Genomic DNA, 12,097 nt, shown 5'->3' on the forward strand with positions numbered 1-12,097 from the left:
ACACGATGACCGTACACATGGCTCGACATATTTCACCGCTCACCCACCTTCACAGAAACGTGTCTGTAACCTGACCGCATCGCTCAGATAAAGACCAGAGACTCACCGAGACGCCGCTTTACCTACCGCCACCTTCCATTAGGCTAATCCAGTCAGAGTGGCTAATCACTGCATCAGGAGGCGTGGCTACAGTCACATGGCTGAACCGCTTCATGGAACTATCAAAATCACACTGAACAACCAGACCATCAAACAACTGACCTCCTCACCATCACTTCAAAACAGAGAGAGAGAGAGAGAGAAAGAAAGAAAGAAAGAAAGAAAGAAAGAGAGTGAAAAGAAAGAAAGAGCAAAACGAAAGAATGAAAGAGTGGAAAGAAAGAGCGAGTGAAAGAGAGAAAGAAAGTGCGAAAAGAAAGAAAGAGTGAAACACAAACACAGAGAGAATGAGGAGGAGCTTCTTCCCGCAGGCCATTCGGAGTCTGAACCAGGAAACACCTAGAACCTGATACAGATACGGAGACTCTCTCTGCTTTTTTCATCACTTTTCATCACTTTGCACAAACTGACACTTTGACACTGGACTGACACCAAGTTACTTTATACAATTATTCCAGCACATGGACACTTTAATGATAAACACTGGATCACCTCAATATATGCCATATACACAAACATCCCTTCACGTTCATGTCGCATTTATGTGTATATACCACTTTGTTAGTGTGTGTATATATATTTATTTATCTACCTACTTGCACCTATATTTTCATATTTTATGTTTATTTATCTGTTATATTTTATTTTACTTTATTTTCTATTTTTATACTTTTAAGATAATCTAGTTTTATTTTTATCTTTATTTTTTATGGATCACTAACATTTTTTTATAAATGTTTACATGCCGGACAGTCGTGAAAAAACATTTCACTGCAGAGTGAAAAGAGCGAAAGAAAGAAAGAAAGAGCGAAAGAAAGAGCGAAAGAGCGAAAGAAAGAGCGAAAGAAAGAAAGAAAGAGCGAAAGAAAGAAAGAGCGAAAGAAAGAGCGAAAGAAAGAGCGAAAGAAAGAAAGAAAGAGCGAAAGAAAGAAAGAAAGAGCGAAAGAAAGAAAGAAAGAGCGAAAGAAAGAAAGAAAGAGCGAAAGAAAGAAAGAGCGAAAGAAAGAGCGAAAGAAAGAAAGAGCGAAAGAAAAAGAGCGAAAGAAAGAAAGAGCGAAAGAAAGAAAGAGCGAAAGAAAGAAAGAAAGAAAGAAAGAAAGAAAGAAAGAAAGAGAAAGAGAGAGAAAGAAAGAAAGAAAGAAAGAGAGAAAGAAAGAAAGAAAGAAAGAAAGAAAGAAAGAAAGAAAGAAAGAAAGAAAGAAAGTAAATAAGTTAGCACTGAGTGAAACTGAACATCTACAGTGAGAGCTGAGACGTGTGTGTGAAAGTCTGTGCTGTGTGTGTGTGTGTGTGTGTGTGTGTGTATAATCCTATCAGAGCAGCATGGACACCAGGTTCCTGCAGGATTAGCGAGTCAGCACTGCTCTCACAGCCCAAAGTTCAGTTGAATTCAGGCTAAACTCATAAGCTCAGGCCTCACGATGACCTTCAGCCTGAGGAGAGCGATTACAGAGTGACCAGTGAAGAGGACGTGCAGGTGACGGTCACGCCAACGCCATTCCCCTAAAGCATTCAAACCAGGAAAGGTGGAGCTGGAGAGGAAATAAAAGTTGTGTGAGATGAGACGGAACCCAGCAGCGAGTGAATCGTGAGTCATCCTTAACCTCAGCAAGCAGGAGTCAGAGAGCTGTGGAGAAAACTGTGAAGAATCTTCATCTACACCACAACAACAACAAAGATCTTCATTCTGCAAAGTGCATAAAACACAAAGCAGCACTGAACACACGGTAAGGTACGGTGTGTGTGTGTGTGTGTGTGTGTGAGCTCATCAGCTCAGTGTGTGATTCAGAAAGATCTAAAGCATCAAAGTTCTAATATCATACGACGTGGAGACATTTCAACATGATACAAAGATAAAGTTCATCTACAAAAAATGTTTTTAAAAAGCAGGACTCAAAACAAAAGACAACAAAGACACACCCCCTTCACTGGAACCAAATGACCAAGGACACACCCCCATCACTAGAAGCTACTGACCAAATACACACCCCCTTCACGTGCATCAACTGCCCAAGGACACGCCTCATTCACAGGAACCAACAGCCTAAAGACATGCCCCCTTCACTCGAACCTACTGCCCAAGGACACACCTCCTCCACAGAAGCCAACAGCCCAAAGACACACCTCCTTCACTCGAACCAGCTGCCCAAGGACATGGCCCATCGCTAGAACCAACTGCCCAAAGACACACTTTCTTCACAGGAATTTACTGCCCAAGGACACACCCCCTTCACTTGAACCTACTGCCCAAGGACACCCCATTCACTTGAACCTACTTGCCCAAGGACATGCCTCCTTCACAGGAACCAACTTCCCAAAAACATGCCCCTTCACTTAAACCAACTACCCAAGGACATGATCACGATCCACAATCTGAGACAAATGAAGCTTCAGAAGTTTCTGCACCTCTGCATTCTTCAAAACAAAAGAGTCAAAACCAAATATTTTGCAAAAACATTTCACCAAAAGTGAGCAGCATCTGAACATAACGCAAGTCTCTGGCTATTTCTGACACCCAAATATAGCACAAAAGACACACTCCTTTTCACTCAGAGAGCTGTGTAATGATGGTTGACGTGGCAATTAATCACGATCCTGACAAGCGTGAGTCAGAGCAGCAGTGGAGAGTATGGATTCTCAGAGAATAATGATGTTTTTTGAGCTCAATCAAAATCCTCCAAAATACAGAGAATCGTGATGAACACTGAATTGAGAAAGCCCACATTATTTATTCTTTTAAATACAGGTAAGTGAAAGTTTATTTATAGTCTTCATAAAACACAGCAACACCAAAGCCAAGTTCAAACAGTGTGGGAAGACAAACGTCACCCAAAACCAGCTTTAAAAAAAAAAAAAAATCACTTATTTTACATCCTTCTGTTTCCAGATCAATAAAAACCAAGTGAAAGGTCAGAGACAGGCAGTGACGTAGTGATCCAGATTACTGAAAAATACCAGGATTTGATTTACACCACCTTTAACACATAACCAGTCAGTCAGGACTGTTACACAAAAGAAAGAAAAAAAAAGAAAAATTTCTAAAATGTACCCCACCCCCCTTTGCACCTTACCCCATGGCTGGTTTGGAGGATTTGGGTCACACTAATCCCCCAGTCAGAACGATCACTCACAGATCAGCAGTTCAGTGTTTACTCACCGACGCTCATATCCAGTTTAAACCCATCACTATTCACTAAAAAAACTACTACAAAAGAAAATGCTTTTTTCTTCTTTATTACCTTCTGCGACAAATCCATGTTTCCAGAGTCATCATGTAGCTGAATTGGACCGTTTTTTGTGTATGTGTTGGAACCTAGAACTCCGAATTCAGCCTCAGGATAAAGTGTCAGGAGGCCATTTACCTCCTATACCAGGCCACGACACTCCTGTAACAAGCTAAACAGCGACAGGGCATCAAAGACACAAGGAGACGAAACAACAAGAAAGGCATGGAAAACAATGTGACATGGGCGGGTTGTCATGGCAACAAGTAAAAGGATGTCAGAAATGAGCAACAACAAGATAAGAAGCATAGTAGGTACAACACAAGACAGGATAAACACACACAAAACAGGGACAGTGAGACAGGTCACAACGAGACAAGCGCAAGGGCAACTGAGCAACAGGGTGGATGGGGAGGCACAATGTGACACCGAGCAGGGCAACTGAATGTCACAGCATCAACAAAACAAGAGACAGCAAAACTGAGAGACAGGGTGACTGCGGAACCAAGTGACGGGGCAATGGCGGAACCGAGAGACGGGGCAACGGCGGAACCAAGAGACGGGGCAACGGCGGAACCAAGAGACGGGGAGACATGGACCCGAGAAGTGGGGTGACAGCGGAACCGAGAGACGGGGCGAAAGTGGAAAAAAAAGAGATGGGAGACGTGGAGTCGAGAGATGGGGCAAATGCAGAACTGAGAGATGGGGCAACGGCAGAACCATAAAATGGGGCAACAATGAATAAAGACATGGGGTGACAGCAGAAACCAAAAAATTTGGCAACACAGAAACAAGAGACAGGGTGACAGTGAATATTGTGAGGCAGGTACTGGGCAACAAAGAAACACGTAACAACTAACAGGACAAGTGAATTACCTTTATATTGTTTCCAGATGATGGAGTCATGGAGATAATACAACAACAGGCTACAGGACAAAAAAAAAAAGTAACAACCAACAGGATAACAAGCATCACACCAACACAACTATTTCTTATAAAAACAGGCCACACCCACTAGAAACACACATTTGTGCTTTAATTAAAGCAGCTTCCGAAAAAATAAACATGAACGCATCACCCAGTTCAGCTCAAAAACCCGCTCTCAGTAGTAGCTCAGGCTTTTGGACCGGACTATAAATAGCACTGCAGAGAAATGTGAACGGCTCCGTGAGGAGCAGAGAGAGCTAAAGGGAAGGCAGCAGACCCGCAGCACCATGAGCACAAAACAGCAGCCATTTCTTAAAAAAACTGGAAAAGAATAACAGACTATCAGTGCAAATCCGAGGATAATCTGGAGGATCGATTTTAATTAGCGTAGTCTGTGCTTCTCATCATCTTCCCAGCCTTCTACAGCTCGAGGGTAGACAGTCGACACACACACACGACAACCCGCGGGGTAACGATACACTTACACGGAAAATGACAAGAGCAGGACAAATTCCAATGATAAAAGAAACGATTGAATCTGAGGGATCCGAGGTACAATAATAATCCGGCTTTTATCAAAGTCAAACATATTGATTACAAATCCTGACTTTCGGCAAACGAACCAGTGAAACTACGGTATCACTGCAGGCCGAACGTGACCCTACATTCAGAGGAAGGTGAACATTGTGTATTTCTTCTTTTTCCTAAACCATTCCTCAGTTGAAGTGAGGAAGAGGAACGAGGCTTGGCACTCCATCCAGATCCTGTCGGGCACGGTGGTCGGTGCCATCTGTCGAACGGTTCGCGCTCTCAGCAGTGGGCACGGCTTTAATCCTCCATCTTCTGAACCGATCCTGGATCCGGCTTGTTCCAACCACCACAGGATTCGCTAATCAAGACCTGCTCTTATGTCTCGGACCTGCGATGTGTCAGCAGAATCACGAGGTCCAATCAGGAAATGGAAGGTAACTTAGCAGCTGGATTTCTGGAATGTTGGAAACCTGGAAGTTGGTTGTAATGAGTGATCATTGCATTACAGATAAAAGTGTCACCTGTCGTCTTCTGGGTGGAGCGATGAAGCCGTGTTACCCTCATCACTCCTACACTGATTATTTTCTTGTAGCAGCACATCCCAGAGAGGTGTACTCCTTCTTCTTCATGTCAACTTGCAGATTTCGAGTCAGTTTGTTGTTACATTCAGTGTCGTGGAAACAAGTTAGTTCCGGTTCTCTCTTATGTTACAGCAGCTATAAACACTCGTTCCTTCGCTGGCCTTTCATTTGCATCAGAAAAACATAAAATTACAGCTTTAGCTCAAACTCATGTCTACTTACAGACTTTATCTTTAACTGTGAGTAAGCTGTTGCTATAGAAATGATAATGTACTACTACCAGAATGAGCACCTTAACGTAAACCTGCGCTACGGTCAGGTCTGCCGTTATGGAGATTTAACAGTCGCCTGACAACCAATCGGAACTCAGAACTCTAGATCGCTGTGATGAGGAAACTGTTTATTACAGAATACTATAGTGTTGTTAAATATGACTGTGTTGAGTCATTCTCTCTCTCTCTCTCTCTCTCTTTCTCTCTCTCTCCTCTGACGGACAGCGCCTGACTCCGTCTGACTTCAGACACGGTATCTGTTTAACGTGAGGCCTGACCAGAGTGTATCCTTCTGCTGAAATAAGGGCTGAGAGTATAGCTCTGGGATTAGTGGGTTTATGAGTCATGTCTATACGCTAAAGGATGTGTTCTGCTTATTCAGCAACACACTCATTAAACAACACACACACAGTTACCGGACTCGAGCTGGACCATGACACACAGCAGCACATGAGAGGATCACGAGAAGATCCTGCGATATCAGCAGCCGCTGTGTTATCAGAAACACAGGAATGTTGTGTGCGTGTTGTATTTTGTATACCTGTGTGTCAAATTCCTGATTAAAAAGAAACCTTTACCTTTTAGGATTATAAAAACACACGTTCCTGTTGTTATTACTTACACACCACACATGAAAAAGGCCACTCTTGGATAGGCAGGTGGCCCAAACGCGTGTACACACACACACACACACACACACACGGGTACATTACTGAGGTCTGCTGGGGGTTGGGCTGTGCAGCTGCGTCCCCCATTGATGTGAGGAATAAAGCAGATGGGCCTAAAACAACCCAAGAGAACACACACAGACACACACACTTTCACCACCAGTTGAGTCTCTGTTCTGACCAGTTCAACACACATTCATTAAATCTAAACACTTGAATTTCTCCGAGATCTCTGATAAATATAATTTTACTAGACTATAAAGATAAAAGGTATGTGGCCCCCGACCATCATACCCATGAGCTTCTTCTCCAAAATGTTACCCCAAACTCTGAGTCACACAGCTGTACAGAACGTTTCTGTGTGTAGCTTTACGGTTTATCTTCAGTGGAACTTAAACCCTGTTCCAGCATGACCATGTTCCTGTGCAGCTCCATGAAGACATGATCCTGGAGTGGAGTGTCCTGCACAGAGCCCTGACTCTTATTCAACCCCACTGACCACCTCTGGGATGAACTGGACCTGGAGTCTCCTTAACATCCCAACATCAGAGTCTGATCTTACTAATGCTCTTATAGCTGAATGATCACTAATCCCCACAGACACAATCCAACATCTAGTGGAGAACCGTCACAGATAAAAGTGGAGCTAACATGTGCCCGATGGTCAGAGAGAACAAACTTAGTGTATATACACGTGATTGCCAAGTGGAACATTCACAGAGACTCAAACTCTCTCCATTATTCGTGACAAAGCAACAACGCCACGTCAGCACATCTTTCAGGCGGGAAACTCGAGTGGAGATGAGCAGGTCCGTGTACAGAGACGTCTCCTGCTCAGACAAACAAACACGAGGGAATTCAGTCTTAGGAGGAAAAAAAAGGTCTTCTTTAAGGTTCTTATCTTACAAAAATACCTTCTACTTGGAAGCCTTTCTGCTAGGAAAACACTGATACCTCCAGGGGGACGAAAGAAGAACCAATAAAAGTTCTGCATTTTATAGAGAAACTGAGAATGACTGAGAGGAACGACCGAAGAACCTGAAGAGTCGAATCTCTCAGGAAAGAAAAACAAGAACGAAACCATTTCCTAAAAAGTCAACATGACAGATATGTTGTTGAAGCTTTAAACAAACAAAAGAAAACTTATCTAAAGTCTTCAAGTCAGCTGAACGCTTTGCTCCTGTCCAGAATTGGACATGACCACAGGGTCGACCACGGGCAGCAGTTTCAATTTTGTGGTTTATAAAAGAGCCCTAATGTGTTATAAACAATAAAAAAAAAACATAAATACACAACCCCACATCCTGGGATTAGTGTCAGCCTCAGCTGTAAGTCACAGTGGATAAAAGCATCCACTAAATGAAGAAATGCAAATCAATAAAATCTTTGTGTGTGTGTGTGTGTGTGTGTGTGTGAGAGAGAGAGTGTGTGTCTGATACCCAAAATGGAGACTCAGCCTTTTTTTTTTTTTTTTTTTTTTTTAAACAGAGGGAATCTGTCTGTCTGCATTTTCATCTGTTACCTCTGAACACTGCGCGTTTCCGCATGGCGCTTCTGCTTAAGTCATCATGGCATTCCTCCTGTAATCGTGCTCCACAAAAGAAAACACACTCACACACACACACACATACATATATACATACATATACATTATATATATATATATATATATATATATATATATATATATATATATATATATATATATATATATATATATATATATATATATATATATATATATATATATACACACATACATACACACACACACACACACACACACCCAGCAGAAAGCACTCAGTCTCTCAGCAGCCACGAGCCAAAAGTCAGTTTCATGTTCTTGCAGTTGTTCGTGTTTTTCCGTCGTCTGCTTTACGTACTGTATGTAACGTCTAACGCTCTGTCTGAGCTTCTCTTTCTTCTAGACAATTAATCAACACCTTCCGACAAATCACGATCCAGAACTCAGCTGCGTGGTCAGAAAGATGCTGGTCTGCCGCTAGCCAAGTAAACGAACCAAGAAATGACCCATCTAAAAAAAACGTTGTCTTGATGTTGAAACTTTGATGGATGCGAACACATCCATCCAGGGAACATAAACCTGTGTGAAAACTTGGACATTAAAACAGCAGTATGTAATATTTAGAGGCCTCTGCTGGCCAGGAGCTGAATGACAGGAGCTGTAAAAACAAGCGGGAACAAAAAACAGTCATCCTTCAACCCAACCTCAGTCCATCTGTTGAATCATACAGATGCCTAAAAATGGGGTGGAGCTTATTTCAGGGCCAGAAACAAACAAACAAACAATCAAACAAAAAGTATCCTGAAAGAAAGAAACTAGCCAAATCCTTTACTCTGCACTGCAATAAAACAAATCTCTTTTTATGTTCAATTTGGCTAAAAATTGTTTTATGGGATTATTATGTGTCTAGAAATTTTACAAACTGCAACTTTAATGGTGTCTACACATGAACAAAAGGCAGAAAATGAGAAAAACACATAACTGCTGCCTTTTTATGCTATAAACTAATAGTAAGACTCTGTTAGCAAAATTGTTTAAACCATACTAGCAGTAGTAAAGTGTATTACGATATTCTGATTACCTGAAACTTTTCCTGAGCAGTTTTTAAAGCGGCAGTACACGATTTACTTCGTTTACGACCGATGTGTTTATAACTTAGGAGAAATCAAGTTTACATCATCAGAGAAATAAGACATGAACCTCAATTTAAACCGTCAAGGAGTTTTTCTGATTTGGATTATTCTGGGTCAAGTTTAAATCACTTGTTTATTTCAGTTAAACTAAGATTTTGTGAATATTTTGATGATTTTAATATTTGTGACTGAAGTGAATTGAAAAAAAAAGAAAGAAGAAGAAGGAACCAAAACAAATCCATAAATTAAAGATAAATATAGATAAGTCTAGCCTGCAGTAACGACTGAGCTAAGATTTAGCAGAGGTCTTGCTCAGGTGAAGCTCTTCAACCGTTTGGTCACCATTTAGTCTGGGAGCTTTGCCTTTTATGGATTTGTGTGGGCGTGGCTAAATGCCAATCACACTTGGTCATTTAGAGCTGATCAGAAGATGAAATATATTACATTTTGAAAACATTTTTTGGTTCAGTTTGTTCACAAAAAGATTTTACACTTTTAAACTTAATTAAAAGACTAAATAAACAAGGAATAATGGGCAGGCTTAATTTTTATTTTTATTTGCACCTTCCCTCCCCAAAAAACGTAGACTTTTAGAACACTGTTGGTCCTGAAAGGAGGCTTATCTACTACAAAATATATATATCTTTTTGCTTTATCTTAGAACATCTTTTCAGATTCAGTTTATATTTTTTAGTTTTAATTTAATTTTTAATTATTGATTTATATGGCTCTCAATTTTATTTCATTCAATTAAATTTGATTTCCATTGATTATTATGTTGAATAACTCTCTTGTGTATAATTTGACCTGCTTTTTGGATGAACGATGCTGAACAAATAAAGATGATGAAGAATTGGTGTCTTCCTCTTCTAATTATTATAATTATTCCATGGCATCACACCAGTATATCGTCCCACCTCTCGGTTTCTCCATGTTAAAAGAAGGCGAGACGAACTTCTCATCCTGACACTAGTTGCTCTAACCGTCAGAAATACAAGTCATGATTCTCACAAGAACGAGGCCACACAGGACGTGTTCCGATTACAGCCATGATTTCAGACCTTGTGTGGTTTTTCACCCCCCCACCAATCCGTGTAGCCATTTTAATCCTAATACTCCGATATAACTCTATAAGCCTGAAAGCGTGGAGCTCCGTGTCAGGCATGTCAAGCTGTTGTGGAGAGTCAGAAGGTCCAGGAAGGTGTTTTCTCATGAGACTAGATGTGCTTGGGAACATCTTGGTTCCTTCACCTGTTAATTTCGCGTGACGGCGTGTTTCCTTCACCTCACACGCACCCTTCGCTGAGTGAGTGACCTCATTTTTCTTTCGATAAGCCGAAATCTGAGTAGGATGCCCAACGTGACACCTTTAGAAAAATGATCTGATGGTGGAGAACCTTGAAAGGAACCTTGATAGAGCTGCATGATAATATATATTATGTTACAGATATTTAGATGTCTAGATATCGATGATGTGGTTTGATATACGATGGACCTGGTGATGCAAATGTTCAACACCAGACATCATGGCATGCTTACAGGTGCTAAAAAGAATCCCATCATCCAGCATGTGGAGATTTTTTGGTTAAACTGCACCATGACAGCAGCAGCAGCTACTGATCCACCTTTAAAGGTGCAACAGCTCCCAGTCCTGCACTGATGAAGCCCAGGAACCCATGCATGACCTGGATGAGACCTGCTATGAACCATGCACATGTTAGTACACCCTCAGGTATCAAATCAGAGGTCAGAGAGTGAGGATATCCACCTCATCCAACTCCAGATGCATTTCCATGGAATTAGGGATGAGAGGAGATGAACAATAGAAGAGGATGGATGCACTGAAGCAGACACACGCCACTGCCTTGTTTTTGGACCAAAAATAAACATCTCGCTGCCTGAAAGAACTCGTCAAGAAACAAAAACATAAGACGATCTCATAAACTTACCTTCAGTGCGGAAAAAACTATAAGGATAGAGCCGAGGATGCTGGATGCTCCCTTTAAACCGACTTCAGATCCTTGGCTTTGGGCAGCAACAAACTGGCTTATTGAAGCCTTGCTGCATTGGGAATCTTCATTCTGAGAGAACGGAGGGGGGATAGAAAATACAACAAATTCAATTATGTGCAAAAAGCATGTTCATCCAAGTCTCTCGAATTCACAATCAAAAATACATTACATTCTGTAACCAATACACACACTGTCAAATGTGCTAAACCTACACCGAGTAAGTTGAACGTTTTTTCCCCGAAAGCCCCCCCCTCACATCTCACAATCCCGCCGTCCGCTTTTTACTTAAAGGGCCAGCACACGTTTTATTACCGTTTCAATGTCGGTAATATTTAGTCTTAAAGACTTAATATTTATTTTTATTTTAACTTTCTAAACTTACAAGTGATCTTTTATTCATTTGGTATTTATTTATGTTTAATGTGCAGATCCTTAAAAAAGCGGGTTTAAAGCTGAAGTTTTTCAGTGAAGTTCACAAGAATAGAATTAAATAGCAGTCTTTTTTTTACTGTAACTATTCCTTTAATTGTGTAGAATTAACTCTGAAATGATCAGCATCATAAATGTGTCAGTCGGTCCTCTAACTCAGAGTCTAACAGTTTTGAAGAGAGAGCCAAAGATGTGTTGGAAGGAGGGACTCGATTAAACCGAGCCAATAGAACATGGATGGATGAATGAGGCGGAAATATGATGGAGTGATAGTGAGAAAGTACAGGAGGACAGACGAAGAGATGGAGTAATCGTGAGCAGGTAGATGATGGATGGATGAATGGAGGACTGGATGGGACAGTGATCTGGAATATGAGAAATAGATGGAAAATAATAATTATCATAAATAATAATTAATAGATGGATTGATGGATGGATAGATGGATGGAGACAGAGAGCATATTGAAATCTGATGGATGTTTGGATGGAGGGATCATATAGACTGGAAAAGACATAAACTGGATGGATGGATAGATGGATGGATGATTGTTTGACTAGTTGGCTGGTTGGATGGACATATAGATACTCATATGGACATTGGGATAGTGAGCAGGTAATGGAGAGAGAGAGAGAGAG

At 41.1% G+C, this 12,097-nt stretch overlaps 1 protein-coding gene and 1 long non-coding RNA gene across 4 annotated transcripts in view; one reads left to right on the forward strand and one right to left on the reverse strand.

Moving 5' to 3' along the window:
• fam110b (family with sequence similarity 110 member B) overlaps positions 1 to 11,184 on the reverse strand; it is a 33,318-nt gene extending 22,134 nt beyond the window's left edge. For 2 of the 3 annotated variants that reach the window (XM_058414438.1, XM_058414439.1), the window contains exon 1: positions 10,970 to 11,184. The gene's annotated coding sequence lies outside the window, so the exon portion shown is untranslated. Of the gene's footprint in view, positions 1 to 7,884; positions 7,926 to 10,969 lie in introns of those variants that run through there. The other variant, XM_058414440.1, reaches the window with a different exon arrangement.
• LOC131368364 (uncharacterized) lies at positions 4,564 to 6,195 on the forward strand. The gene is made up of 3 exons (XR_009207035.1): positions 4,564 to 4,862; positions 5,031 to 5,275; positions 5,350 to 6,195. It is a non-coding gene; the product is annotated as an uncharacterized LOC131368364 (long non-coding RNA).
• Positions 11,185 to 12,097: the final 913 nt, after the last annotated feature.

Source organism: Hemibagrus wyckioides, linkage group LG17 (genome assembly GCF_019097595.1).
Source record: "Hemibagrus wyckioides isolate EC202008001 linkage group LG17, SWU_Hwy_1.0, whole genome shotgun sequence".
In the NCBI taxonomy this organism is placed as follows: Eukaryota; Metazoa; Chordata; class Actinopteri; order Siluriformes; family Bagridae; genus Hemibagrus; species Hemibagrus wyckioides.